Here is a 16,500-nt window from a genome sequence, read left to right on the forward strand (position 1 = left end):
TTGCTCCATAGAGTTGCGGGTCCTGTGCATCTATAGGTGCACCGGAGTCGACAGGGTCATCCCAAGCTTGATCAGGGTCCTGTTGGCCTTGAGGGTCCATCTCTCCGGGGTAGGGGACGTGGTCACCCATGTAGTCCTCCAAAACATCTGTGTCGGAGTGTGTGGGAGAGAAGGACAGTGGATCCTGGTAGGGGGAATGGAGAGGTTCGTAAAGAACCGGTTCCGAAACCACTGGCAGCTTTCTTTTAAGTGGGATCCAGAAGGAGTCCAAAGCTGGCTCTGAAGTTATTCTCCTTTTGTGGAGCAGCATCCTGCCGGTGTCGGCGTCGATGATATGTGACGGAGATGTCCCCGCAGGAGAACGTTCGGCAGGCGTGATCGTGGTGTGGGTGACCCGTGTCCTGATTTGGAACAGTTTCGGGGCCGTGGATGGCGGCAGGCCAAAAGTAATGTTGGCCGGTGCCGAAGAGGCTGTTGGAGCTTTTATTGGCTCGGAGCCCGATGTGTCCTGGAGGACTGTTTTGTTTTTGGTGCGTTGCGCAGCAACGGGCCGCACCTGGAGCGCCATAGATTCCTTTGCGCCGACCGGTTCCATAGAAGCGGTCGTGGACTTTTTCGGCGCCGGTGAGTCATCGAGTCGAGGGGCGGTAATGGCCGTCGACGTCTTCGGTGAGTGTGCCTTTGGTGGTGCTGTCGAAGCGGTGTGAGACGCAGCACGCAGTTTGACCTTTGGGGTCGGAGTCGATTGCGTCGGTGCCGGGAGCCGAGTAGGTTTGGTGGCACCGAAGGTCTTCTTCCGTATGTCGACTCCGACGTCGGTCGTTGCAAGCTCGGCACCGAAGTCTCGTTTGGTGCGCTCGGTGCCGATGGGTTTTGCTGGCGTCGAAGGTGTGGTGGGCCTCGATCCAACCAGCGTTACTTTCGGTTTCGGTTTCAGTTGAACCAATACAGCTTTCGGTTTCGAAGAAGGGAAGCCAGCCGGTTTGGGTATTAATGGCTGCCGCTGAATGTCCGAGGCCGGGCCAGAGGGCGGGGCCGAAGAACTGCGGGATAGGTCTTGGGTAAGGCCCGAAGGCGATCCCTCGACCGGAGCCATAGACTGGCGCACTGGGATGTCCTCAGTCTGTACGGGTAGGCCTTGCTCGTCATCGGAGCTACTCTCTTCGGCCCCTAAGGCCTCATTGTAGTCTCCTACCTCGGTGTCGTCTTCGTCTCTGCGAAAGAGGCTTTCTTCAACGTCTTCTGAGCCGGAGTCGTGTTCGGAAATGGGGCTGGAGGGTAGGTTCTCCACGTCTTCGGTCTCAGCGCTGAAGATGTCGGCCGGGGCCAGTGCCGCTTGCTGCGCTTCGAGTCTCGCTGCTCGTCGATTCCGGAGAGTCTTCTTGGATCGGAATCGGGCACAGGCCATACATGTAGATTCGTCGTGATCCGGTGAAAGGCATTTGTTGCACACCGGATGGACGTCGATGTGGGGATATTTCGCATTACATACCGGACACCGCTTGAATGGTGTCCTCGATTCCATCGTCGATGACGGGTCGATGGTCGGGTAGGAAGCGAAAAAGTTGGTTCTGGAAGTTAGTAAACTAACAAGATACTATCGATACCGATCGGGAACAGTACCGACGCGAACTAAAGGCCTTTTGGCCTAGAAAAAGTTTTTCCTAACTTGAGTCAAGATAAGCACATCCGAACCCAATGGCGGAAAAAAACAATCTGAGGATGGAGAGGATGCCCATGCGCACTGTAGTCCAGGGGAGGAGTCACCTATCCCAGGATACTTCGAAGACTCTTCCAGGACAACAACGTGCAATCATCCGGACCCAACACTAGGCGGCGATCTATGCACAGATATGAATTCAGCAGCCCACATGCCTCGAATGGAATGTTATTATAGCTAAAAACGTTTTTTTCCCCATGGAGAAAACAGTGTCTTTTTCTTGCAGGTTCTCTGCCATGAAGCATGTGTTGGGTGAAATTTAAATTACACCGCCATAATTCACATGAATTTGGGAATTTCGGGCCACGCTTCTAACTTGAAATTCCTAAAATGACAGCATTACGCTGAAGTACTGGGTATTTTAGACCCAGCGGTGCAGGGGCACACACCCTATGACTTCTGGGTTCACCCTGTTCCGGACCTACAGAAACACAGAGTCTTCTGGGTGAAGTCAAAGATTCGTTTATTGGCTGCAGACCAATTACAGGTATCCTAGAAGTACAACAGCGTGTATGTTCTCAGGAGACTGCTGAAAATCATAGGAACGGGCTTCATCTTAAATACACTTTTTCTTGCCTGAAGCATACATTCCTAGGTTTTATGATACGGCAATATACAAGTGTACATTACAAAGAAAAGGCAGAGTCATGATGACCATCCCACATTCCAGTTCGGCCAGCCCACAATGATTTATACAGTAAGGTTCAGATCCCACATCGTATGTCAATAGACCCCCCAATAAACATGAGCATCTCCTGTTTTGGGAAACAAGTCATAAAGCGGGAACAAGCAGGTGTGGAAGAGATTAGCCGGGGGATTGTATAGAATGAAAGGGTTTTATGACGGGTCAAGCCCTGATGCTAATCACAGGTGGACGGAGGAAGGGGAGCTCGTGAGACCGGTTTGACCTGGGGCAGCAGAGCCAGCTGCCCAGGTCACAGAGAAGTCAGAGGGAAAGCCCATGTACTGTGAGGCCCGTATTTACTCCATTATAGCCTATGTGAGGGCAATGACAAGATGGCCACTGCTTCCAAAATGGAACCCGCGTAGTGAAGCAGAATAACGTGTACGCAGTGCATTTATAGCTAGAACGATATAGAAAGCACTCGTACATGCCGCATTTACCATTTGCGGTTCGCTAATACCAAGATAGACAGGGGTAGGGCCCTGTCCCCTACGCGGTCCCGAATATTAAAGTACGACAACGCCACTTTGCATAATTATGCACCGTTTATGTTAAACATTTTCTGCAAATGCTGAAGTTTGCTGTAGAAATTTACCATGAACAGACAGGAACAGTACAACACAAAGGGTTGTTGTTTGCGGACCTCTTGTTTAAATGAATTCCTGACCCAAAAATTGATGGAAGGATGCATTCCATGCTAAAATATAGTGCAAAGTCACGAATATTTTCACATGATTTTGTAATAATTTCATGTAATTCCATAATAGCAAATTATGCGAATGTTACACACTCCTAATAAACATACATTTGTCTAATGCATAGATACTTCGTAAGAATATGTTTGTTCCTACATCTTTTCCACCTTCAACACTGCACATGCCGTTGCACCAATAAAGATATGCTACACTGACAAAGTGAATTCTCTTGCTTTTTAAAGGAAATAAATGGGTTTTCCAATGTTCTTTAACACAAGGTCTGTTTACATATTGCACTGTACTGGTGGAGTTGATACTCTGCACCTGTAAACGCAGTGAGGCAACAAACTACCAATACCATGCAATTACAAGTTCATGACTACAGTATGGTGACTAATTTGTTAACCTGTTTACTCAGGTGGAAATTCTTCATAGAATGTCAAGTTCCATGTGGAATAATGCGCACATTTAGCATCTGCTCTGATGGGACATGCAGGGACGGTTAGGAATGTGGGAAGGGAATTGGGGCAGGGGAAAGTGAACAAATGGTATTTCAAAATTGCCTGCTCCCCCCAAGTGCAATAGGATGGGCTAATGTGGGTGGGGAGGAATACTCTCATAGCTCAGCCTCAATTTTCTTTGTACCAGAGACTTTCTGGTGGGTAAATTCACTTTTTTTTTTTTTAATAAAACAAATTATTGGTGCAGGATTACTATTAGAATACTGTATTACATACATACAGACCTATTAATGCAGTAAATATAAGATTAAATCTCACACTATACAACATACACATTATTTTAATAAACTTTTCATCCCCCTCCCTACCCTCCCATCCCTGGGGTTGGACATAAGAATCATACGCAATACTAACAAAACGAACTCAAGTTAAATTAAATTTATTTACCTCTCGAGCCATATAGCCAGTGGTTCCCATATCCTTAAACCTTTCCTTCGAGCATGGGCCCCTCTATTCCGATAAATAGCTTTTTCAAAATTATAATTAGATATTAAACGTGTTAACCATTGATGAAATCCTGGTGGGGATGGATCTAACCAAGCTGATGCTAAACAAAGCAGATATATTGCCATACAAATGAAGACCAGTTCTCCCGGTTTTCCACGGCTCTCCTTATCCACCCCAAGGCAAATCAGAGATGGTGAAAGATCAAAGTCCCTTCCAAGCATTTCTTTTATAAAATATGTGATCTCTTGTTTCAAACTACTTAATTTATTGCATGAAGCAAACATGTTACTGAGATCTGCATGGTACAATTAACATCTAGGGCAGAGAGTCCCCTTCCCTGTCCCCCATTTCGCAATCCTTTTTGGAGTATAATATAATGAGAAGCAGGATTTATAATACTGGGCTTGTAGTCGCGCCGGGATTAACAGATTCAGTGCTAATTCAATTGAATAAAAAAATAAATCTTCCGAAATGTCAATTTCCTCTTCCCATTTCCTAGCACGCGATATCAAATCGTCCGACATTAATGAATTGAGAGTTATATAGAAATCCAATGGTTAAATATTTTTTTCCCAAATTATCTATTAGAGGATTACTTATAAATCCTGCTGGACCACCACCTTTTTCCAGTATGCTTGGCATATCTGCTTGGATATTTGATTGAAGATTCTTGTCAGAGGGACAACCTTCTAACCAGATCATGTCAGATAAGTATTTGAAGGAAGTTAGAGAGTGTTCACCATGTGCATCTTTTGTTTAAACATTCATGTTCTTTATAGGTTAAGATTGTTGCTCTAATTCTGAGGTAGTTTCCCAATTCCTTTGTTTTATTAACAAGTTTGCTGTTGATGACATCACAGAAGGCTTGTTTATGTGGTATCTTGGTGGTCGTAGATTCTGGGTTGCCGAACTCCGATACACCAATATCATTATAAATAGTCTCTGCTGGGACCTTAATCACCAATATCATTATACACCCTCTCTGTGGGAAACTTATCAATATCATACACACCATTCCTATACCATTCTAATATAATTAAGTACCATCTCTACACGGACCTTAAAAGGAATATGCTACTTACCAGTATGCATCCGTTCTTGGCATGTAGATCTGCAGATCTACACACTGTGCATAGATCGCCATCTGGTGTTGGGCCCGGATGTTGCAGTTTTTCTCTTGGAAAGTCACATGGTATGCGACTCCTCCTTTGGATCATATTTCGCATGGGCTTCGGCTCCATCCTCAGATTGTTTTTCACCATCGGGGAAATGATGGAGCTTTGTAAGAAACAGGAAAGATCCCCATGTGTGCTGTATCTAAATAAGATAAAACTGGAACAGATAAAGATAGCCGGGGAGGCGGGTGGGCGTGGGTAGATCTGCAGCTCTACATGCAAAGAACAGATGCATACTGGTAAGTAGCCTATTCCGTTCGAGCCATATGAGCTGCAGATTACACACTGTGCATAGATTATATAGCAGTACTTGCTCCTAGCGGCGACCACCAGTATCTGTTGCAGTTGTTTGAAACAGTGCTTTGAGGACAGCCTGGCCCACACTAGCTTGTTGCTTAGTTTGCACATCTACACAATAGTGTTTAGTGAAAGTGTGCGGTGTAGACCATGTAGCTCCTTTGCAGATATCATCTAAGGGGATGTTCCCTAAAAATGCCATGGAAGCCCCTATCTTAAGTGTAGAGTGGGCTTTAGGGGGAACAGATAGCGTTCGTTTTGCGGTAGCAAATCTGTATGCATTTAACAATCCACCTAGCTATCCCAGATTTGGAGATGGGGTTGCCTTTGTGTGGTGGTAAGAAAGACACAAATAGTTGTTTGGTCTTACGAAAAGGTTGTGTTCTCGATGTAGTAGAGTAAAGCTTTTTTGATATCTAGGGTGTGTAGAGCTCTTTCTGCAATGGTTTGTGGCTGCAAGAAGAATATGGGCAGTTCCACAGATTGATTGAGGTGAAAGGGAGAAATTACTTTAGGAAGGAATTTTGGATTTGTGCGGAAAACAAACATTATGATGCATTTGCAGAAAGGGTTCTTGAATGGTGAGTGCTTGTATCTCACTGACCCTTCTGAGCGAAGTAATGGCTACAAGGAAAGCAGTTTTCCATGTTAAAAATTGAAGCTCACATTTATGTAGAGGTTCAAATGGAGGCCCCATTAGTCTTGTGAGAACGATGTTTAGGTTCCACACTGGTGAGGGTGGCACTCTGGGGGGAATTATTCTCTTAAGGCCTTCCATGAAGGCTTTTATGGCAGGTACTCTGAAGAGCGATAGATGCTGTCCATTTTGTAGATATGCTGCTATGGCAGCAAGGTGTAGTCTAATAGATGTGTAGGCTAGGTTGCATCTTTGTAGGTGTAGTAAGTAGCCTATGATGTGTTGGATAGACACATCTAAGGGATTGACGTTATTGTTGTGACAATAGATCACGAAACATTTCCACTTGGCTGCGTAGCAAGCTCTAGTGGTAGGTCGTCTAGCTTCTTTAATGACGTTCTTACAGTCAGGGGGAAGATTAAGGTAACCAAATTCTAGGATTTCAGGAGCCAGATCGCAAGGTTGAGCTGAGCTGGGTCCGGGTGTCTGATCTCTCCATGGTTCTGGTTTAAGAGGCATGGAGAGAGGTGTAACTTTTGGTGCGGAACTACGGAGAGTTCCAGCAATATGGTGTACCACGGTTGTCTGGCCCAAGTCGGAGCAACTAGGATGAGAGTTAGGGAATGTTGCTGTAGTTTGCGCACCACTAATGGAATGAGTGAGAGAGGCGGAAAAGCGTACGCAAATCTGCCTGACCAATTCATCCACATCGCATTGCCTTTGGACAATGGGTGTGGATATCTGGCGGCGAAGCTTGGACATTTGGCGTTTTCGTGGGTGGCGAAGAGGTCTATTTGTGGTTGCCCCCACATCTGAAAGAATGGTTGAAGAACTTGTGGATGAAGTTCCCACTCTTGGATCTATTGTGTTTGACGGTTCAACAGATCTGCAATTGTGTTTCGGACTCCTGGGACATGTTGGGCTAGGAGAAAAATGTTTTGAGGTATGGCCCACCTCCATATGCTCTGTGCTAGCTGAGAGCTGCAGAGAGTGTGTGCCGTGGTTTCTGCAGGATGGTGAATTGGCTCATCTTCTCGAAGTCCTTTTTTCGCTGAAGGATGCTCGCCATTTCGGCCTCGAGCCTCTTCTTCCTCCTTTCCATCTTGGCGGCATGTTCGGCATAGAGGTTTGGAGCGCTTCTCTTCGTGGCAGTCGACGACGAAGTCTGCCCTTCTTTTCTCTGCGCAGAGGTGTCCTTTGAGGGGAATCTTCAACGAACTTGGTTTTTCGAGGGCTTTCGCCGATTGGGAGTCCTTTTTGAAGGATCCGCTCGGTTGACTGTCCCTGGTAGCTGTTGCTTTAGTCGAATGTTTAGACAGCAGAACTCCTTTCGAGGACTTTGCTTCACTTCTGTGAGTGTCGCTCGGGGCTTTTGCTTCACTCTTTCGAGTGTCGCCTGAGTGTTTAGGGGTCGAAGACTCCCTTACCTCCTTCGATGTCTTCTTATGGACCTAGACGACCGTACAGTCTCTGGTCCTTCGGCGATGTTGTCCTCCTCTCCACTGGAGAGACCCAAGTCTCAGAGCGATGGAGGTGGCCCCTGGCCCAGCATGTTGTGGTTTGCCCTTCTCTGCCTCTCCCTTACTCTGAGGATCTTCGGTGTTTACCCCGAACAGGCGTTGCAGTCTTCGCTGCTTTGGTCGAGCGGCAGGCAGAGGTTGCAGACTGGATGTTGATCCTTCTGGGAGTACTTGTGGTGGCAATTGGTGCAAAACTTGAAAGGTGTTTTGTCCATCCCTGCGCTCAGGGTGCCCCCTGCGAGCTCATCCTCCTTTGAACGTCGAGGTTTAGGTCGCCAAACTTCTCCCTCATTGCTCTGGTTACCTGACCTGCAGTCCGGTGTCGCTGAAAACTATTTTCTTCTAATTTTCTTGATTCCTCTTACAAAAACTCTGGAACTCATCAGTAACGATCCAGACCCAACAGCGGAAAAAGAATCTGAAGATGGCGACCAAAGGTGGGAGCTTCCGCTGGGAGCGCGCCGGCGCCACAAATGACACCAAATGGTGGGACGTCGCCGGCCACTGAGAAAGAAAAATTTAAAAAAAAAAAAAGAAAATGCTACGATTCCGGACCCAACCACAAGATAGCGAATAATGCACAGCATAGTGAATCCAGAAAGATTCACACTGCAAAACTAATAATTCTAAGTGTACTTCACCCATACATTTGTTTAATGTCAATTTATGACTATAGTAGAGTAAGTCACTGTATTGCAGAGAATTACAATGAGGATTTTTTTTTTATCTTCACACACCATCTCATTGTATTAATTATTGTTACATTACATACCATTCCAACAGAGATGTGGTCTGATAACTGAGCTGATAAAAATAAAAACAAATCTAATCCTAGCATTCAAATTGACAACACTGTGATCCTTATTGCATTAAGTTTTTCTCTATGTGTCCGTACCTTTATCACCAAACATTTTGAGCACACTGACCCTTGTTACAAGTATTCCAGGAAATAGGGTTGATTCACCCCTCTCATAATTCTAATGTGACTGGTAAGGAAAATGCTACTTACCAGTATGCATCTGTTCTTGGTATGTAGAGCTACAGAGATTCACACTGTGCACAGATCTGGTGTTGGTCTCGGATGCTTGCACCTTGTTGTGGTCTTGGAAGAAGTCTTTTGTAGTCACAAGATGGGTAACTCCTCCCTTGAACGATAGTGCGCATGGGCATCGACTTCATCCTCAGATTGTTTTTCACCATGAAGGGAAATGGAGTTTGTAAGAAACAAAGATGTCCATGAGAATGTATCTGGGTAATATAACACTGGAACAGATACAGGTTCTGGGGAGGTGGGTGGGTGTGTGAATCTCTGCAGCTCTACATGCCATGAACAGATGCATACTGGTAAGTAGCATTTTCCGTTCGAGGCATATGAGCTGCAGAATTCACACTCTGTGCATAGAATGTACAGCAGTGTCTCCCCTAGCGCTGGTCACCTGTAACGGTTGCAGTGGTTTGAAAAAGTGTCTTAAGAACAGTTTGGCCTACAGAAGCTTGTTGCTTTGCCTGCACATCTACACAATAGTGTTTGGTGAAGGTGTGTGTTGTAGACAATGTTGCTGCTTTACAAATGTCTTCTAGGGGAATGTTCCCTAAGAATGCCATGGAAGCGCCTAGTTTGCGTGTTGAATTCACTCTAGGGGGAATTGTTAACGTACGTTTTGCTTTCTGATAGCATATTTGAATACATTTTACTATCCACCTGGCAATTTCGGCTTTGGAAACAAGATTGCCTTTATGAGGTGGCGAGAAAGCTACAAACAGTTGCTTTGTTTTCCTAAAGGTTTTAGTTCTGTCTATGTAGTAAAGTAAAGCTCTTTTGACGTAGAGCGTGTGAAGAGCTCTTTCCGCTACGGAATCAGGATTTTGGAAAAATACTGGTAACTCTACTGATTAAGGTGGAAAGCACAGATTATTTTGGGAAGGAATTTTGGATTTGTCCTAAGAACCACCTTGTTACGATGTATTTGTAAGAATGGTTCTTGTATGGTTAAAGCCTGGGTCTCACTTACTCTCCTGAGAGAGGTGATTGCGACAAGGAAAGCTACTTTCCATGTAAGTAATTGTAATTCGCATTTGTCTAAAGGCTCAAATGGGGGACCCATGAGTCTAGTAAGAACAATGTTTAGGTTCCACACTGGAGAGGGTGGCAGTCTGGGTGGAAATATCCTTTTAAGGCCTTCTATAAAGGCTTTGATAGCGGGTACTCTAAACAATGACAAATGTCTGTTTTGTAGGTAGGCGGCCGGGACAGCCAGATGTAATCTTATTGAAGAGTATGCCAGATTGCATCTTTGTAGGTGTAGCAAATAGCAGATAATGTTCTGAATTGAAGCATCTAAATGGGTCAATTTTGTTATTATTGCAGTAAATGACTAATCTCTTCCATTTAGCTGCAAAGCAAGCTCTAGTAGTGGGGCGTCTGGCTTCCTTAATAATATTCATACAGTCTGGTGGGAGGTTAAGGTAACCAAACTCTAGGATTTAAGGAGCCAGATCGCTAGATTCAGTTGTGCTGGATCTGGGTGCCTTATCTCTCCATGGTTCTGCATTAGCAGCTTTGATGAGACGCAATATTTGGTGTGGAACTACTGAGAGTTCGAGTAGTGTTGTGAACCATGGTTGCCGTGCCCATGTTGGAGCAACTAGGATCATTTTGAGAGACTGTTTGAGCTTGCGTACTACTAGTGTTAAGAGCAGGAGTGGCGGAAAAGCGTACGCAAATCTGCCTGACCAGTTCATCCATATCGCATTGCAAGGCACTTTGAGAGCACCCTGGATGCTGTGGTCATCCCAAATGAAAGGACTGAACTAATAGTGTTGGCCGTCCACTGTGAACCTTAGGTATTTTACCGTGAGCAGGGTGTATGGGGATATGGAAGTAGGCGTCCTTGAGATCTAGTGTGGCAAGGAAGTCGCCTTGTTGAAGCAGTGGAAGAACCTGTTGAAGAGTGATCATGTGAAAATGATCTAACTGTATGTAGAGATTGAGAGGTCTGAAGTCCAATATTGGCCTTAGGGTACGGTCTTTTTTGGGGATTAGGAAAGAGAGAGTAAACTCCTGTTCCTTGATGTTGTATGGGGACTGGTTCTATTGCATGCTTCCGTGGACATTGGATGCTATTTGGGTGGAGTTCCAGGCAGTAACCATACTGGATAATTTGTCTTACCCACTTGTCTGTAGTGATGGATTTCCAGACAGGTAGGAACTGTGAGTCTCCCTCCGACTGGAGTGGAATGGTCTGGAGGGAAGTCACTGCTTTTTAGAGGGAGAGGCTCGAGTGTTGTTGTTACCTCAGCCTCTTCCTTTGTTATTTCCTCTGTATCCACCTCTAAAATATCCCTTGTTGAGGGATGTTTGTGTGGGGTTTTTGCAGGAGGAAGAAGCAGTGTCTGCACTGATATTTTTGAATGTGCCTTTATAGAAGGAGCGTCGAAAGGAGCCTTGTGTGGATGGAGACTGTAATGCTCCCATGGATTTAGCAGTCTGTGTCCTTTTTCATTTTTTCTAAAGCTGTATCTACAGCTGGACTAAAAAGTTGTTCCCGATGGAACGGGTGATTGAGGATAGTTGTTTGTACCTCCTGTTTGAAGCCAGAAATGCGCAACCAGGCATGTCTCCTTAGTAACACACTAGTGTTAATGGACCTGGATGCGGTGTCTGCTGCATCGAGGGCGCACTTGATTGATGCATTAGTTATTAATTTACCCTCTTGAATCAAATCATTGGCCTTGATCTTATATTGATCAGGCAAAAGCTGCAATAGGGTTTCCAGCTGGTCGTAATGAGCCCTATAATACCTGGCAAGTAATACCTGCACATTGGCTATCCTCCAGTGATTAGCTGCTTGGGCAGCAACTCGTTTGCTCGAAGCATCTAATAATTTGGACTCTTTGTCTGGAGGTGGAGCATCACCGGAGGTTTGAGAGTTGGCACGTTTTCTAGCATTGGTCACCACTAGAGAATCTAAAGGTAGTTGACCCTTGATGTAGGTGGGATCATTAGGAGCGGGTCTATATTCTTTGTCAATTCTGGGATTGAGAATTCTAGCCCTTACAGGGTCTTTGAATATGTCTGGGGCATGTTTAATGATGCCTTTTAACATTGGTAAGGTCTGTACAGCCTTTTGTGACTGTGCAAAGGTGTCTATCAGGAAGTCCTCCTCCGTGGGGTCCGAAAGTATTTGAACACCATGGTACTGGACAGCTCAGTCTATAAGCGGACTAAAACCAATATTGTCATCTGGGGGAGATGGCTTTGTTGGGTATGCATCGGGATCAGGAAGGTCTGGAGGACCTACTGGGTCACCATAATCATCCCAATCGTCCTGTGGTACGTCTGTGTCGTCATCAGGGTCAGTGAAAGGGTCATTGTTCACTCTCCCACCCCCCTAAATCATCATAATCCTGTGGTGGTGGCGAGTATGGTGGAATTATGGGAGAATTTGGAAGAGAGAAAGGCTTAGCAGGAAGAACAGGGTTGTAAAGGTGAAAGGGTACAGTCTTTTCTTTACAGGCACCGAAGGGATGTGTGGGGTGTCCAATTTCCTTTTCTTGTGTGGAACGTTGACCACATGTCCTGTTTTGGGGTCCACTTGGAGAGTTTTTTCTTTCGGATCGATGGGTAGTCACTTTCAGAACCGATCTTTTCGGGTCTGTGCGGGGTTTGATTTCTGCTCTGTAGCCTTCGAAGGGGTTTTTGGATCCTTCGGCTTCGATGTTGAAATATTTTTCGGTTCCGAATGTTTTGGTTTTTGAACCCAAGCCTTTTCCTTCGGTGCCGAGGTGTGCAGCGCAATGGCTTTTTTGCGGGAGTAGGATGAGCTCCCGGCTTCGGTGCAGACGGTGTCTGTGGGGCACTGATATGCAGCTTGCTCGGTCCCAAGCTGTCGGAAGGCTTCTCCTTGGTCTTCGAAGCCGGGGGTGGGGCTTCTGAAGCTTTCTTTTGGTCGCGACTGGGGCCAGCAGGCGAAGTCTTAACCGGAGCCTTCTTTTTCCCAGGTGGGGTTGGGGTAGGGGAAGTTGTACTCACTCGTTGACCTGGAGTGATGTGGTCGTCTGAGTCAGAGTGGTTTGCCTCAGAAACTACGAATCCTCCTCCGGGACATCGGGGCCTTCGTTGAAGATGTCCTCCGGCACCGGAGCTGCTCGTTGCACCATAACATATCATCGGGCCCGGCGATCACAGATCGTCTTTTTGGATCGAAAGGAGGCGCAGGCCTGGCAATTACTCTCCTCGTGCAAGAAACCGAGGTTACAGGCCTTGTGTTGGTCTCGGTGTGGGAATTAATCTCCACACTGGGGGCATTTTTTTTAAATGGAGTCCTTTCCATTAGCCGTAGGCCCGAATGGTGTCGATAGGCCCAGCAGTCCGAATCGACGACTGGAATCTGGTATATGAGGAGTGCGTCGAAGGGCACGTGAACAAAAACAATACCTTCGAGTTTTTATTATGATTTGCATAATACAGTACTGAACCGGAGCGCAGAAGTTACACCCGATGGCGGAAAAAAACAATCTGAGGATGGAGTTGATGCCCACGCACACTATCGTCCAAGGGAGAAATCACATATCTCGTGACTACGAAAGACTTCTTCCAAGACAACAAGGTGCAAGCATCAGAGCCCCAACACCAGATGGCGATCTAGGCACAGAGTGTGAATTCTGCAGCTCATATGCCTTGAACATGCTGTTATGACAACAAATGGAATTAAGAAGCCACTCCGAATGAGGGTCTTAGCAGTTGTTTAAATACTGGTTTCCAGTGCTTCTCTGTGAACATGATGTAGGACACTTCAAGTGTGAAATCCCCTATGCATGTATCTATGTCATGTGCAGCAATTCTTAAATAAACGAAATGTCATATAATTTGCATGCAACACTTTAAAATAAAAATGTAACCATGAGAGAGGGAGAGAGGGAGAGAGGGGGAGAGAGAGTTCGCGAGTGAGTGAGTGTAAGTGAGAGAGTGAGAGGCTCACTCACTCCCACTCACTCTCTGCAGCGTGTTTTGGTGCAGAACAAAGTGAAGAGTCCACATGGCACACATCCCTGTGTGCCATGCCTACAACTCACTGCCCTGGCATAGGTCAGCCACCCCTCTAGCTGGGTGCACTATACCAGTGTTGAGGGTATAGGTGCATGAGCCCTGTGCCCCTACAGTGTCTAAGCCAATTCTTAGTCATTGTAAGTGCAGTAATGCCGTTAGTATATGGTGCTGGGAGTTTGTCATTACAAACTCCACAGCCCCATAATGGCTTTACTGAAAACTGGGAAGTTTGGTATCAAACTTCTCAGCACATTAAACCCACACTGATGCCAGTGTGGGATTTAATGAGAAATGCACTCACGGGCATCTTAGAGATGCCCCCTAAACAAGTAGTTGCAATGCAATAGGTCTCGCCTTTGCATAAGTTTGAGCTATTGGCATTGTAAATGACAGTGCCTTTAATTTGTGTGTTTTGAAAACCTGTAAGTGGTGCGTAAACACACACTTTGCACTTATAGTCTTTGCTTACGAGAAGCAAGGCTGGCAGTAAAAGAGGCGCAGTTACTGCCAGCCTTGCTTCTCGTAAGCAACAACTACAAGTACAAGTACAAAGTGCGTGTTTATGCACCGCTTGCAGGTTTTTAAAACACATAAATAAAAGGCAGTCATTTACAATGCCAATAGCTCAAACTTGTGCAAAGGCGAGACCTATTGCATTGCAAATGCTGGTTTTTAACTGGTGTGGTAATTCTTTTATTGATATGGTCAGTGTGAATACAAACATCAAAATTATTGGCTTTGTCAATGCCTATTTGTAGATTGGGGCAAATCACGTCAGTATTTCTAGGAAGCACTTATTAAGTAACCAATCCTTGCTTCAAAGGTTCATTTCATATATCTACTGACACCTGCAGATCCAGGCATCAACCCTTGGATCCCAATTTCCACTTTTTAACAAAGAAGACAATGCAGCGGGCAATGACGCAGGTGGTTGGGAAGTGACGCAGTGTCTCGTGGCTTTGAAAACGCCATACAACGCACATTACACATGTTTACCATGTTTCAAGTCTATTTCCAGGTATTTAGATGCCTATATAAGCACTGGTGGTCTTAAGGTGTCAGGTGCATGGGGTGGGGCGAGGAGGGTGGGTCAAAGGTCACTTTCTGGTATTTTATTTTAATTTTCAAAGGGGGAGGGTCTCTGTCTCATAGCCATCCACCCCAGGCACCAGAGCCCCTAAAGAAAGGAGAGTGTCTTCATTCCAGAAGCCATGTTTACGAGCAGCTCTCAGCAGGCGTTCACAGCAATAAGTAGTGAGCGAGTCTTCCTAGCATCTCGGGGTTTGAAAACATATATTGATTATAGCGACATTACAGGTGGTTTCCTTTATAGAGACACGGAAAGAACAACCCGCCCAGCACCCACTCCCCCAGCCTCGAGCCCCTTGGGACTGATTTAATTTGAAGTGACTGTTCGATGTGAGGTTTGTGTGTTTTAAAGCAGCACTAAAGCTATGTGACAGCTGATATTAAACAATCTACCTTCCATTACAGGGAAAGGTTTAAATAGGCTATTAAGTAAAGCGAGAAGCTCCCAACCTCCTCCCCCCCCCCCCGCCCCACCCCACCGAGGTTCTGTGTCTTCCTTTAGCTCTTAGCTCGATACAGAACAAGGGGTCGCAGTGTTGAAACTGCAAGACACACACTGGTGTGAACACACATAGCACGCCTCAGATAGCACACGCATTAACACACATAAAATATATATATATATATATATATATATATATATATATATATATATATATATATATATATATATATATATATATATATATATATATATATATATATATATATTCTACTGGCGGTCGCCAGTAGATAGTTATAGTTAGGACCGTGTTTCCATAGGAAATCCGCAACATTCTATTTGGAATAACTTTGGCGCCAGTTGACGAACCCTCGCAAATTTTTCAAAACTAATGGGGCGCTACACTCCGCTCCTACCCTGAAAGTCTCGGGGGGATTAGTCAAGCGGGGGCTGAGAAAAAAGGGGGGTCCCAAAACGCGTTTTCCCCATGCATTTTCCCATAGGACCTTTAGTCCGAGCTACAGCCCGAACGGCTGAACAGAATTACTTGAAATTGGGCAGAGAGGTAGTCCTCAGGTCAGGGATGTGCCTTTTGCAGGTCTGGTGTAAATCTGTTCAGTAGGTCCTGAGAAAATAGCATTTAAATCAATATATATATATATATATATATATATATATATATATATATATATATATATATATATATATATATATATATATATCTGTAAGCGCGCTCCGTGCGCTTACGGTAAGCTTACCGTACGCGTACGGTGCCGTGCGCGAGCTCAATTCTGATTGGTGGTTACATGACTGTAAACATTCGAATCGGTCGAAATCGGAAAGTATCGGCCGCCATATTCTGTCTCTCGCACTGAAAAACAAAGGTTGATAACATGAAAACGGGGCAACGAAGAGAGTTGCAGACCCCCTAGCGTTCGTCAGGGGGTTCACGAAGGACCAAACAGTATGAAAAATAAATTTAATAATTTTAAAAAAAATCGCGGAGTGCGCGTACAGTAAAAAAAAAAAAAATGAAATTAACAATCACATTTAATATATAAATCTAAGGACCCCCAAGGGAGAAAAAAACAATTGATATTTTGTAAAAATGGAGGCGTGCACGGTACGAAATGCGCAACGTGGGCGCTCGGTGCGCGAAGCGCACCGAGTGCCCACAGCGCGCGCATGGTGCGCAAAGTGCACCGTGCGCGCAAAAATTAAAA

General features: G+C 45.3%; 1 protein-coding gene across 6 annotated transcripts in view; it reads right to left on the reverse strand.

Annotated features, from left to right (window-relative positions):
- The window catches only part of SIRT1 (sirtuin 1), a 647,146-nt gene that overhangs the window by 468,860 nt on the left and 161,786 nt on the right, over positions 1-16,500 (reverse strand). The gene's annotated exons all lie outside the window — the stretch shown is intronic.

Source organism: Triturus cristatus, chromosome 1_2, assembly GCF_964204655.1.
Source record: "Triturus cristatus chromosome 1_2, aTriCri1.1, whole genome shotgun sequence".
In the NCBI taxonomy this organism is placed as follows: Eukaryota; Metazoa; Chordata; class Amphibia; order Caudata; family Salamandridae; genus Triturus; species Triturus cristatus.